This window comes from Euprymna scolopes, chromosome 12 (genome assembly GCF_053919585.1).
Source record: "Euprymna scolopes isolate OS-2025 chromosome 12, ASM5391958v1, whole genome shotgun sequence".
NCBI classification, from domain to species: Eukaryota; Metazoa; Mollusca; class Cephalopoda; order Sepiida; family Sepiolidae; genus Euprymna; species Euprymna scolopes.
This window is the reverse complement of record NC_136493.1, coordinates 11,642,834-11,653,504: the sequence shown is the minus strand read 5'-3', so window position 1 is coordinate 11,653,504 and position 10,671 is coordinate 11,642,834.

Genomic DNA, 10,671 nt, shown 5'->3' with positions numbered 1-10,671 from the left:
TATATATATCAATATATATATATATCAATATGTATATATATCTATATATATATCTATATATATATATATATCAATATATATATATCAATACTTATATATCAATAATATATATATATCAATATATATATATCAATATATATATATCAATATATATATATCATATATATTGATCATATATATATATATCAATAAATATATATATATTGATATGTATATATTGATGTATATATATCAATACATTGATATATAAATATATATATCAATATATACATATATATCAATATATATATATCAATATATATATATCAATATATATATATCAATATATATATATATATCAATATATATATATATATATATATATATATATATCAATATATATATATATATATATATCAATATATATATATATATATATATATATATATATATATAAATATATACATATATATCCATATATATATCCATATATATCCATATATATATATATATCAATGCATATATATATATATATATATATATATATATATATATATATAAAATAAAAATTACAATTAAATTTACCAAAATGATCCAAGATGGTAAAACTAAAGTATATTATAAATATTAAAGAATTAATATTTATAAAGTAATCTCAACCAGATGTAAAAGCTCGATAAAACCAAATAGGAGATATATCTTATAATAGCAAATAGTTAATAAAACATGTTAAAAACACTTTGAAAAAGAATTAAAAACTTAATTAAAAACATATTTAATCTGAAAAGGAAACACTTAATAAGTGGATAGTTCTTAATCTGCGGAGTTTCGAAGAAATACTTTCCTTCTTGTCAGAGAGTAGGAATTAGCAAAATGCGGGATCGGATTTTGCATACAAAAGTATTTGATGAAACTGCAAGTAAGTCAAATATGGTGAAGAAAAAGGTGATTTCACGTGAATGGATAGTCTGGTGAAAGGTAAAGTATCCAATCAAAAGTATCAATATATATATATATATATATATATATATATATATATATATATATATATATATATATACTAGCATGGGTGCCCGGCGTTGCCTTGGTGTTTTCAGGTGTATGCTGAGTAAAACAAACAAAAAAAAATCGGTCAATTCTTTTAACTTTGACCCCTATTATGACCCCTTAAAATTTATTGTTTAGGGCTCAAATAAAGTGAAATTATATCCATGTCCAAGGAACCTATATCTAAAATTTCACGTGTTTAGACCCAAAATTGTAGGAGGAGTTTGGTAGAGTTCTCAAAGGTCAAATTGTTAATCTATATATATATTAATATATATATATTAATATATATATATATATTAATATATATATATGTATATATATATTGATATATATATATATGTATATATATTAATATATATATATATAAATATGTATCAATATATATATATATATATTTATATATATATATATATATATATATATTAATATATATATATTAATATATATATATTAATATATATATATTAATATATATATATTAATATATATATTAATATATATATATTAATATATATATATTAATATATATATGTATATATATATATATTAATATATATGTATATATATATATATATATTAATATATACGTATGTATATATATATATTAATATATATATTAATATATATATATCTATATTATATATATATTAATATATATATATATATAAATATGTATCAATATATATATATATCAATATATATATACATATATATATATATATATAGTAAGTTATGAAAATATATATGTCAATTAAGCTACACAGAATATTCCACATTTCATCCTCATGAGAATTCGTCAGGCTTATGCGAGTTCTCATGGGGATGAAATGCGGAATACTCTGTGTAGCTTAATTGCCATATATATTTTCATAACTTACTACCTACCATGGATTGAACATTGTTGAAGTAAATTCTGATAAATTTATGCATAAAATTATATTTTCGTATCTTAATTTATGTGATTAAATGAAGTAATCATATATATATATATATATACTGGTGTTATATAAAGAGCTGATATGCTACAAAGCAACAAAACCAAACACTATGAATAAATATTTGAAGATATAAACACCTTGAAACATGAAATCTTTTTTTTTTCAAAATTACTGGATTAAACATTAAATAACCAGAAAAAGCATTGATATAATAAACAACGAAAGCAATTTCTATCTTCTTAACTCTTTCCCTCGAGTGGTTTTTGGCCTTAATAAATGGTGACTCATTAGTATATGTAGTAGCTTCCTTCACAGACTGTAAGGATGCCTGCGCTTGGAATTTTTTTTTTGTAATATTTGCGCAATACCCAACTACACCTCCCCTGAGTCGGCGTTGTTAAATACTAGTGGCAAGTGGAGGCTCAGAACGACTAGAAACAATGCCGAAATAAGCAGAGAGCACATACAGTGCCTAGAATTTCAAAATGGTCACCCATCTGGTACTAGCCAGATTCAACGTTACTTAACTTCGGTGATCTGACAAATGTCGGTGTGCCAAGTGATTATGCCGTGTATGTATACATATACAGGAATGGTGTCATATCATATGCTGGTTTAATCAGTTAGTTGACAGCTCAACTCCGGCAAAATATCTGTTAAACATGTTTTGGTAAAGGTGTAAATCAACCGACCCCACCTCCTCTTCCAAAAAAAAAAAAAAAAAAAAAAAAAGTCAGAAGCTTTCTTTCAGTGGCAGAGAGTTAAAAAGAAGATTATGCAAATTTCCAGCAATGCTTAATGATTAGGAAGCGATTGGAGTCAAATTAGAAACATTTGTTTTCGTTATTGACTAGAAAATTAATAAGAAAGATTGAAGTCCTTCGAGTGAGTCATTTCAGTGAAAGGTTCAGCAGACAAGATTGACGTTTTTTTGTTTTTTTTTAAATAAACCAGGTAGGAAAAGAAATATTCATTTTATTGGGTTTTGAGGAATAATGCGGCGTGCTTGCACCGCTATAACATAATTAATACTTGAACACATAGAACGGAATAATAATTTAAAAAAAAAAAAAAAAATCAACACTTTTTTAAACAAAACAACGAAAGGTTTATTTCGTCGGTTAAAAGTTGGACTATGTCCGAGTTTGAAAAAAGAAGGACTAGAAACTCTTTAGGTACGAAGGTCAGGCAGCAGTTCTTTGGGTGAGTAGGTCGCATAGCAGTTATCTTCAGTGAAAATCGTCTATACTGAAGTGTCCAGTCGACAAGGAAGAGAGAGAAAGGAGAGAAGTCTGTCTTCGTTGCTTGCTGGGTTTTCTCTGCTAACTGATTGAAATTCCCAAAGAGGCTGAAAGAGTTCCTTAGGGACAGAGAGAATCAATGCGCCCTGCCAGCTGACTGGTCAGTCTGTGGCCGAATTGCTAAACGGGTGGTGTGGGGTGGGGTATGCATTCATTCGCAAGAGAAAATAAATCTTTATTTTATTTGTGACTGTGTGGTTATTTTTTTTTTTAGTAAACAGAAAAAAAAAGGTTACCATTAGTTCGATTAAAAAGACAAACTCTACATTTGCATCGCTTCACCAGCAAACATCAAGGAACCATGAGCGAGTTTGGGTAACAAGAAATACCATAACATACTGAGTTGGCAGGCGTGCAATCTCTTGTTGGATAGTATGATTCGGGGAGATAAGTTTGATATGATCCAAAAGAGAGAACCGTGATGGATTCCTAAGCCAACACCTTTCAGAAATCTCATTATAATTAATAATCTTTCAAAAGAAATTTCCAAATAAAAATGAAAATCTCACAGAATATATAATATGAATATACAGAGAAAATGTTTCATCAGATAGCACGCAAAAAATGCTCTGTTAGCTGGTAGCTCTATTAATTTCTGAATGGCTACCGCTCCTACCACGATGAGGTCTGGTTGAACTTTGAGTAGTACTGTTACTTCTTTCAAACAAGCCAAGAGTAATTTTTCTTAGGCTTGGTTCCCTGTATATATGGCCCAATCATGTTGACACACTGGTTCTCACCAGATCACCGAAGTTAAGCAACCCTGGCCTGTCCAGTACCAGATGGGTAACCATTTGAGAAGACTAGTCTCTGTCTGTACCTTCTGAGAAGCTTGGGTGTAGGGCCAGCATCCTCACCCTGAAAAAAGAACTTCTCGCTACAAAAGCATCTACAAAGTTGTAGATGGTCTATGCTTCTCCAGGGGCTCAAAGCTATGGATGGATGAATAGTTCTCTGTGCAGAATCCGTGACTCTACTGCATGGAAATTTCTCTCAACATTGCTTGCAACACATTAATAATAAAATAACGGGAAAATAAAGAGATGTGTCAGCCGTAAGAGTTACAAACCCTTAGTGACGCGTTGTCTGTGGTTCTGATCAATCGTCCTCATGAAATGACCAAGCTGGCAAAAATGGTAAAACACATTAACAATCATTGATTTATATATAAGAATGCTTTTATTACAATATAGGGCCAAAACAAATTTTAATACAATATTGAATGGACCGAGTGGGGGCAAACACAAGAGAAGACAATCTATATATGTTTTCCTTTGCTAATATTATGAGAAACGATTTCTTGTGTCCAAAAATACGAAGAACATTTAAACATGAATGGCATAAAATTAGATTGGCTGTCCACCAGGGACGGGATTGGAACTGAATGGGGGGGATGGGGTGACAGAAGATATGAAATACTTAACTGGTTCAGATACCATAAAATATCGGAAAGAAATAATATGTCCGATTTCAAAGTTTTCCAAGAAACTCGATCGATGCATAACAATGTAGCTCGAGTGTCCACTTTTTCTTCATATCCCTTTTTCAATGGAAATTGTCCGCGCTCTCCGGTAAATATTTCCGTTGGTGTGTCCTTCGGCAAGTAATTCCTTGTGCCATAGCAGAAGATCAATTCTCCCGACAGGCTTGACTTTCACGATTCCATATGTTGTCTGTTAGCTGATCGAAATGAACTGGGCATATGCGTCCACCTTTTCTTTATCGGTTTCGTATCCAGGCATATCGTTACAAATAGATCCGATTGAAATTCAAACAGAATTTTTACAGGTTAAAGTAGTTTGCTTGACGCATTGTTTATTATGTATATAAGAAGAAATTTAACTTTATAGAAAGCAGAATAATGTGATAGATAAACTCAAACTGACATAAGTTAAGATATAATGGTGAATTTATTGATTCAATTCATGTGTATAAGTATAACCATATATATATATATATATATATATATATATATATATATATATATATATATATATATATATATATACACAATATTTTACATGTAGGATGTTTTTAATTGTGTCAGATGGCCAGATGGTGTGTCCATGATGTCATATTTTGGGATATCTTCCCTTCGTCAGGTGTGTTCAACTTTCAAATGTGCATGACAGGTTTTATTGTAGATGGAGCCGGTCCACAGGAATTGAAAATTACTTTATGCTTCAGACGCAGAATTTATTAATATCAGACGTGTGTTGTTACTCGATATTGTTCGCTGCTTTTTATATTAATATTCAGCTTTAGTTACTTATGTTTGTGTTATTAACTAGTCTTTATTCGTTTATTTTATCTATTTGCTTTTTCTTTTTTTTCTCTCAGGATCATTCGGCATTTTCATATTTTTTACATTCTTTTGCATTTCTGTGCAAAACAATAATATCTGCAATTAGCTTCGCCCTTTTTCCTCAAGCTCATCCCTCTAAATTGGTAAGGGCGCATGGTGATGGGGTTGTTATGCCAACGATTTGCATATTAATGCGGAAGATAAGACGCTGGACTTTCCACATCTTCATCGTATGTTGAATGTCTTTTTCTGAGCGTTTGTTATGTATGTGGTCTTTGTTGGAATTAATGTCTTTTCTTTTTACTTTTGGGAAGAGGTGGCACAAATGATGAGTAAGATAGAGAGGGAGAGAGAGATACTGTGACTGGGGTGTGGGTGGGGTCCTCCGTCTGAATCATTTCGACTAAGATTTAGGTCGTGAGCGTTCAGAGAACGTGGAGTTTGTTGCTTGTCTAGTCATTATAATAGAAAAGGGGCAAGGTCTGGTTTTCCGGCATTATAGCTCAGTCATAACACTGTAACACTGTCACGGAACCTCATCGGTGTGATTGGTCCCAAGTGATTCAACCCCTAAACCAAGTGAGGTGAGGTTGAAGCTGTCTACTAATTGCTATAATACCTACGGGCCCTGATTGCATTAGATACATCCACTAGTAGATATAAAGCGGGTGTATATGTATGTTTGGCTGAGTAAGAGATTGGACGCAACGATCAGATGAGAATGAGAAATAATTAATTGTTAAGATTTATTTTTGAGCAAAAGGGGAAATATCGATTCGCTTTAAGATTTCGATTGATGATAAAAGAAATTGTCAACTCAAGAGAGTTGACCCGCTAATTGCTGAGATATGAAATCATATCTGTACTTGGAAAACCTTGAATCTGGTCAGTCGGTATAGTATAAATGATCATTTTTCAGCGAGAATCAATGTGGCATGATTTAATTGGTAAATGGAAGGGGAAATCAAACCCGTAACCGACCACACCCTTAGTATCAATTACAACACACAGCTCTTTTTCGTCAGTTCGTCAGTAAGATCGGTTGAATCCAGTTCAAGAATTCAAATGATTAGATCAATTTAGAGTTTGTCCGACGTAGTAGATCATTTCCATTAAAGATTAACATGAAGAATCTTTGAGATATTTAGAAATTTGTGTAAACTTTTTAGACAAAATAGCAATCAGAATTCCCAGGACGAGGACTGTCGTACTAACTCGAAATAACAACGATATTCACCTGACGTATTGTAAAAGAACGTTAGAAAGCTTGAATACGTCGATCTAGCTGATTAAAAAAAACACAGAAAAAAGTTGGAAAAATATGAAGGAGTGAAACCCCCTCTTCGTCATCTGAGGGGAAAAAATTAGAAGAAAATGAGAGAGAGAGAGAGAGAGAGAGAGAGAGAAAAAATTAACAACACTCTTTTATTGACTGTTTTCCTTTCTTGTTATCTATTATTGATTGTTTCACCGCCCTAAACTATGGAATTGTTTAAAATATAAATGTCTGAAAGATCAAAAGAGCGTTTTGTTTTGTTTTTCTCTTTCTCTCTCCTCATGCCGAGAATAACGATGCATCAACCTGTTTAGCGAGAACCTCTCATGAATAACGACTCCCCCTATTTTACTGTATGTGGTTTGTTCTGCAGACTTATTTTATACACTCTTTCCTTCTCCCCTTTCCCTCCTCCCTCTCTCTACCTCTCTTTCTCTCGCCCCCGTCTCGTTTCCTTCCTTCTCTCCCTCTCTCTCTCTCTCTCTCTCTCTCTCTCTCTCTCTCTCTCTCTGTGTTTATTAACAGTCAGTGGTAAAAATAAAACTAACAACAAAACAGAAGATTGGATAGGCCATTACAAACAATTGGGAATATCGCCACAATTATTAATTATAGTGAGTGATGTCAGAACCGGAAGAGTTGTGCAGTTTCTTCCACTCCCTTTCTCTCTTTTTTCTCCTTCTCCCCTCCCCATCTCTCTTTTTATTGACAGCCAAAGGTTATAAAACTAACAATAAAGCAGAAGATGTGATAATCCATTATAAATAATTTGAGGGTTCTTGATAAGGTGTAGAAACGTATCTGTAATTTGATTGGCCCCCAACATTTTTTTTCTTCTCTGCAAGCTCTCTCTCACACAGACGTGATGTTGCTAGTCTCAGTCTTTTCTATAAATACTATTATGGCATGTGTTCTTTAGAATTGTCTGATCTGTTTCTTGCTTCCTTTGTTTCAGCTCATTAGTCTTCGCTGTTTTGATACCTCATATGTTCCCTGATAGCTTCTCAATCAGCCTTTTAGAAGCATCTTGTCATTTTGAACAACGACTTATCAGCTTGGATTAAAGAACTTAAGGTGATGTCAAGTAATAAACATTTGTCACACAATCCCATGGTAAGAAATAGGTCTGGAAGTGAGGCTTGCTGATCTTCATAATCAAGAAGACAGGTATTATTAAGATCATTCAGACTACTTAAGTTTTTATCACACATTTCAGACCCATGATATAATAGATAAAATACTAAATAAAATTCAGTTCTATATAACACTGTTCTGTAGGTCGAAGGTTCAATCCTTAGTATGGGTGATACTAAGAATACAATTGCGGAATTACTTAGGACTTCCACCCGGTCATGGTTAAAAGAATGAGAGCATGCTACCCTCGTGGATTAAATAAAAAATTCCGTTCAAAATTCTGTGCAGATGCCTAAGTTTGATAGAAAGATTCCAGAGTTTGACAAGACGTACCTGAAAAAGGTCGGAAGTTACATTGGCCATAACATTGTGAAAATAACGCTCAGGATGAAAATAGTAGTCCGAAATTATTTTCTTCCACGCATGATTTATACTTTAGTCAATTGGATAAGTTTGAATGCGAGGCATTCCTGCTGAATTGTTTGCATCTTGTTTTCTCGATTTTAAGACAGTTGGATCTTTTTTTGCGTCAAGATGAAGAGGCATACAATCTTCCTGTTTCAACTGAAGTCAGATGTGATACAATTCAAGACCTAAAATCATTAAACTCAGGTACACGTTCCTGCTGATCCAGCGTGCAATTGTATGTTTTGTTACTTAAAATTGTTTATTGCTGTTTGTTGAGGAAGTGGTGTATGAATAAAACTGATATATATATATATATATATATATATATATATATATATATATATATATATATATATATATATATAGTAAGTTATAAAATATATATGGCGATTAAGCTACACTGAATATTCCGCGTTTCATCCACTCTAGGACTCTTCAGGCTTATGCGCGAATTTTGTGGTTGTTTGTCGTTTTTATATATGCATCTTCTATTGAGATTTTAGTTAGCCAATCAGCTTTCTAGTATCCACCGCGCCCTTTCTATCAGCCAATGACCATGCACTTACTGGACAAAGGCCTATTTGACCTCTGGTTGACCTGTTCCTTTGTGTGTGCTCTATTTAGCCTGGATATCTAGTTTCTTGACCTGTTTTAAATCTAGGTTAGGGTTTGTTTTTTTTATGTTAGTTTATATATATATATATATGTACACACACACACGCACATATATATATATATATATATATATATACATATATATATACATACATATATGTGTGATAGCTTATGTATATTCATGTTTATTTCATTTATTTATTTGTTTATTTTCTATTGTTTTTGATAGTTTTAAAATTATTTTGTATCACTATCCTAGAGTAAATTTTATCTTGTGAATACAGTTGTTCGCTATTTCTCTTCTACAGTTTAATAGATGTTGAGGTTCTTTAAAGTACAGGATAGCAAATTTTTCATGAAGGCATAATCTACATGGGTCGTCTAGGTCTCTACATGTGGTAGCTTGTCTTATTATTTTCCATTTGACTACTGGCGAATGTCCACTTTCCTTAAGTTCCCAGTATTCATTTGCTAGCGTTGTTTTTATACGGTGTTTTTTATTGTTGAATATACTTTTGTGGTCATAATATTGGGTTTTGAAATTTAAGGAAGTCATACCTATGTAATATTTCTTATTATTCGGGTTTTCTTTTGCAAATATTGTGGCCTGGTAAACTACGCTTTTGGTTAGACATTTATTTTGAAGTGGGCAAAGTGTGCGGTGTCTACAGTTGCATCTATCTTGTTCGTTCTTAGTATTTTTTTTTTTATTTCTAGTATGGTTGTTGTTGTCCGGGGTTGGTTTATTATTATTATTATTATTATTATTATTATTATTATTATTATTATTATTTCTGCTAGTGTTAGTTTTATTTTTATCGTGGTGTCCACTTTTTTATTGTTTATTTTGTTGTTGTTTACATTGTTTTTATTTAATATTTTGTTATTATGTGTTTTAATTATCATCTCTAAATTTTCGCAGCAGCTGTAGGATAACTTTAAGGTATTTTTATTGAAAATTTTGTGTAAAGGGTTGGTTACAGGAAAGTGTTTTTCAATAATATCTAGAAATTTCTTGCCAAGTTTTGTTTTTAACATTTGATTATATGAGGCCGTATACCAAATTATAGTTTTTTTTCTTCTATTTTTAATTTTATTATAATTGGTGTTTTGTTGCTTATATTTGATATCAATATTTTCTGTGAGGGATGATGAGAGATGTGGGAGGAGGAAGGAAGTAAGAACACTAGAGTTGACTGGCCAAATAAAGAATTTTATGGATAAGGACTGTCATGTGTCTATAGAGACAATAAGTGCACAGTTTGATATGAGTGTGAGAACTGTACACACAATTATTTGCAAAAAATTAAAGATGTGGAAGATTTGTGTAAAGTTTGTCCCAAGAGTGCTCAGAGAAGCTCAGAAAGCAGGGAGTGTTAGAAATTTTTTTTTTTTTCTAACGCGCCTCTCTTTTCTTGATTCCTTGTTATCCGAACAACTTGGTTAATTTTGAGAAAGAATAACACAATAAAATTATTGTATTTAAAATGACGTATATTTACAAGTAAAGGTTAAAGTTTCCAAAACAGTTGTTCTGGAGGAGTTTCTGTTTGTTGTAGAAAAAGAGAGTAATTTCTGAGAAGTGCTCGCTGTTAATCTTTTTTTTTTCTTTTTTATTGTTGCAAGCAACTCCAAGTAATAGTGGGTAATTTGCATAAGTGGCTT